This window comes from Fukomys damarensis, unplaced genomic scaffold (assembly GCF_012274545.1).
Source record: "Fukomys damarensis isolate Sample0158 unplaced genomic scaffold, DMR_v1.0_HiC HiC_scaffold_19, whole genome shotgun sequence".
NCBI classification, from domain to species: domain Eukaryota; kingdom Metazoa; phylum Chordata; class Mammalia; order Rodentia; family Bathyergidae; genus Fukomys; species Fukomys damarensis.
The window spans coordinates 47,874,865-47,879,759 of record NW_022900931.1 but is presented as its reverse complement, the minus strand read 5'-3'; positions in this window follow the sequence as shown (position 1 = coordinate 47,879,759).

Here is a 4,895-nt window from a genome sequence, read left to right as displayed (position 1 = left end):
GGGCGTCCGGCTGCTGTCACCATGTGCCCGTACTCCGGGCTGCTGCACCTGGGGGAGAGGTGGGATCCGTGAGAGCTGGGGGGAGGAGGAATAGGAGGAAGGAGCTGAGGGTGTAGAGGAATGAGGTCTCTAACGTAAAACCCCTAATTCATCCCATTGAATCCGAGTCGGAACTGATGGGCACAAGCACACCTGTAAGAGACATCCAGCACATACAGTGACACACACTCATGTGACTCTTACACACATCGTCTCGCACACACCAGATCACAACTGTCCGGCACTACGCTGCTAGCCGCCCACCACAGCCCACTGCCGTCCATGTGGTCTTCTGAATTCGGCTGAAGGACACGGGTCAGTAGGACCGTTGAGTGATGGACAGAAGGGCTCACTGTCCCCAAGTCCACTCTGCTTACTGGGCAGCTTTTAAAATCCTGTGTCACTCTTCCAGGACAGGGAGACAGGAACTTGAGTGCTCTTAGCTGGATGAGGAGGGTGGGTCCTGCCGGTGGCCTCTCTTGCTGGTCCAGTTAGAGCTTCATGTGCTGGGAGGGGCTAGCTTCTGGGGTTCAGAGTGACCAGGGGAGGAGAAGGAAGTGAAAGAAAGGGAGACGGAGAAAAAGAATGAGTATGAGTCAGCCAGTGATGAAGCCCAAGTCAGGGAGAGAGAGAATGGGAGGAATGTGAGCAGGAGACAGACACACGGAAAGGGACAGAGAGCCAGCGAGGGACGGAGACAGTGCCAGGGAACCACGGAAATGGAGGAAGTGAGAGGCAGAGATGGTCGGAGAATGCAAAGAGGCACAGAAACGAGGGAGGACGAAAGCAGGGAGTTAGGAGGAGTATCTTTGGTATGTGCCTTTTTTGTCCAGGTGGTGTCTAGCCCTGGGCTGTCAGAGCCATTAGCAGTAATTGCTCTTCCTTTGTGGATAAACACTCTGATGGGAAACCTGCTAGTGATGCCCTAGGCTGCCAGCTTCTCTGGGTCCCCGTGTCCTTATTTGTGTGACACTTGCACCGATCAAGTGTGCACATGTGATCAAGCACGAGGAGGGTCACAGAAGCACACAGCAGCCCACCCCCTCACAGCCTCACCTACACCGTCAAGATGGACATCTCCACCAAGTGGGAGGCAGTCAGCCACTGCATCTTTGAGCCCCTCCCATTAACGTAGTCTTCTTTTTCAACAGGGAAGCCCACACATTCCTCATGGTAGGTAGCTCTGAGTACTCAGGGATACAGAGTCACAGAAGCCTGGATTCCAAGGTGCTTGTGGCTACCACAGAGGGATGGGTGAAGGAAGGGATGGAAAGGGATGAATGCTCGTTGACAGGAAAGGAGGAAAACAAGACCAGGGAGAGTCGTGGATGAGGACGAGACAGAAATAGGAGCAGGCTGTGTCACATCAGATGAGTGGAAACGGGCCTTGTCCTCCTCCTCACTGGATCCAATGCCACCATCTCCCACTGCCCCCATCTTGGGCCTTGCCCTTCTCTTAGACAAAACATTTAAGGCTGAGCCTCCTCCCCCATGCCCAGAGGTTACCTGTTTTGCTTCCTGGACATTCTGAGGCCCATATGTCCTGTTTTACCTCACTCCCTGGCTGACCCTGGAGCCTAAGATCCTTTTTCCTTCCTTTACAGAAGACACTCCAGCCTCAAGCTGGATAGAAGCTTGGGGAAGAAATCTATTAGAGGAAATAAATTTACAGGATGGCTTCAGTTTGGGGCCCAGATTTAAAACAGGATAGCTAAAACCCTGCTCTCACCCTTCCCGCCTCTCTGCTTGTCCTTGATTACTTCCTCCAACTTGGGGCAGCAAGACAGATTTGAGTGCCTAAGTGCCCCCTCCTGCCCTTTATAGAGATGTCTGGGCCTTTGCAGCTGTGTCAGATGGCCCCTCCCCTCAGGCTTAGGCAGCTGCAGCAGATGTGAGGGAGGGAGGGGCAGCAGCTCTTAATCCTTGGGCTCCCTCCCTAAACTGAGATTTGAAACCAAATGCCAATCTACTGCGAATTAATGTTAGAATGCACAGACTTTTTCCTGCTGCCGCCACCTCCTCCACAGGTGGTTATCCTGTGGGCTCCATGCACTCCCCCACTATTCCTACATTTTGCCAGGCTTCTCGAAGTACCCCCCGCCTCTTCCTCCCCGTGTCCATGTAGCGTCACGTGACATCTACCCGATTCTTCGTATAGAATGATCCCTACCGCCCATCCCTCTTCTCCAGCATCCTGAGCTGGTCGCACGCTTGTGAAGCCTTCACCTTGGGCCAGCTTGAGGGAGGAAGGAAGGAAGGAAGGAAGGAAGGTATGAGGAAGAAGTGAGCCACTTACAGAATGAGCTGGGAGGGAAGGGGACCGACTTCCTGGCAGCCTGGGCTCTGGTTCCCAGTTCCTGCCCTGGTATCCTGTCCTAAGAATGGCCTCCGCCCAGGCTGCCTCTGAGCTGCTTCAGAGCCAGGACAGAAGACTTCTCCACAGGTCCTGAGGAATTCTAAACCTCTGGTGAGGAAAGTAACATGGAGGATGAAGGAGCCGCACCGCTAGGCCCCCACCATGGCCAGACCAGAAGCATACAGTCAGTCAGTGAGACTTGAGAGCCACGTAAAGGAGATTCCACCTCCCGGCACCCAGACGTGCCCCCTAACTCCTGCCCTTGCCTCTGCTACAATACCTAGACGTGGGCACGGCAGGAGGTAACTGCCTTTCCTGGCTTCCTCAGGGGGCCTATCCCTGTTCTTTCTATCTCTTCTTTCCTTTCCCTACACTCCTCCCTTCCAGTGGTGTTATTGTCCTGATGACTGGGGAGGGGCTCCCTGAACTGAGGTTGCTATGGTAACGGCCGAGAGAGCGGAGGCTGCAGCCCTGGACTCTGTGTGCTCTGTGTCCTCCCCACCACCCATTTACAGCCTCCATCTCATTCCCTTTCCCAACTGTCTCCCTTCTGTAGGCTCACCTCACCCGCCGGCCTCAGCTGGTCCAGACACATACATACACCCTACTCACATACAGCCACACATCCAGTGCTGGCATACTGGTATGTACCTCCATTACGAGAACATCCAAACACACCCCCTGCCTCTACACACTTTTCCACACCCAGGGATCAGCATCCACACACAGGAGCCTGACGCACGTCTCTCCCCCAGCCACGTTAACATCCCTACCCTCATTTCTCCTAGAGGCCTCCTTGTATCTGTTTCACTCTTAGAAAGCTCCTACCCACCGCCCCCAGTCTCTGTGGGAGGGTGTGTTACACACATTAATCCCTTCCCGCCCACTTCCCCTGTAGATGTTTCAGATTCAGAGCCCTAAATCTTAACTCCTCCAAAGAGATTTACACACGCGTACACACATGTACACACACCTTCCTCCCCCAGGATCTGTAATATTTACAAACTCTTCTGTGTGAAAGCAAGGCAGTCAGTATGACCCTAAATTCTGCCCACTTTCCAGCTGAGCGTTGGCCCGGAGTCTCCTCTGCTGGGGCAGGCAGGATCTTTCTCCTTTCCCATGCTCTATCTCTTTCCGGCCTCCTCCCATTTTTCATCTCTGGACACTTTCCTATCACCCCCCTCTCATATCCCCCCGTTTTCTGTCCTCGGATTATCAGTGAAGGTGGGGCTGGGCTCCAGAGCCTGCTGATGTGACCTAGATTTCAAGGCAGGGATGGTTCCTGGTGCTGACAGTCAGAGAGCATTGTTCCTGGCCCAGCCTGGCAGGGCCACCGCTGGGCCCTTCTGTGTTTGCACCTGGGTGTGCAAGTTGAACGTGCCCGTTTCTTGTGGGGGTTGTGCAAGCCCTGCTGTCTGGCTCATTGTCTGTATCACGGTGCCTGCCACCGAGGGAGACTTGTTTTTTTCTGGTCTAAGGAAAGGCTGGGAATGGAGACTTCTGGGCCCACACCTCTTACTGTGTGATGGTTTGCTTTTCTGCCTCAGTTCCCCTGCAAGAGTCCCGAAGTGAGGGAAATAAGGGTGTGTCAGCCTGTGCCCCCTTTGACCTGATACATTTGCAGCCCAGTGTTGGGGTGATTTGTGGGCAGCCTCACCTAGCTCCTTGCCCATACTTTGTTCTAACTAGTGTTTATGACATGGTTCACTTTTTTTAATGCTTTTTTATTATAAATATATATTATAGAAGATAAGTCCTGTTTGGAGCTCACCACTAGTTTCACATTTTATTAAATCCACAAAGTTCATTCTAAGGTCTGACCTTCTTTCTTCCTCTTAGCTACAGTTCCTATTTTAGTGGAGGGAAGCCTCGAATGTTCTCTACCTTCTCCCCTAAGAATCATGAGAGAGGGATGGAGTAAAGACCTAGGTGCAGTTGGGTCTTGCCTGGGCCCATGAGAGGCCATGTTGAAGACAGTGCCAGCAAGATGTTGGAGCAAGAAGGGTGGCAGTCCCTTCCTGTCACTCTCTCAAAGCTGCATCTAAACTCCCCTCCCCCACCACCCAGCCAGCCTGGGAACTGGGCAGGGGGCCAGAGCCAGCCGCTTGGTATTCTTGGGCGCGGGGGCTGCAGTCACAGCACAAAGGCTAGGAGACAGGACTGATTAGGGGCCTAGTAACTAACCATCAAGGGAGAAAATGGGCTCCACAAAAGTGGGGGCTGCCCATTGCTTCCCCCAACCCCTAGTGACTTAACACAAGGCTAAGCACGGAGGGGCCAGGGAACTATCAGACCAAGCAACTAGGCATCCATCCAAAATGACTCATTAGTGGGGTGATAGGAGTTGAAGTGAGGGACCCCTCTGCTTCTGAGGAAGAATGGAAGCTAGAACACAAGCTGCAACCAACTCCTCTAGGTCCTCCTTTTGGGCTTCTCATTATCCACAGCAAACCTCTCTGGTGGTTGTTTTTGAGTTTTTTTTTTTTTTTTTTTCTTTACC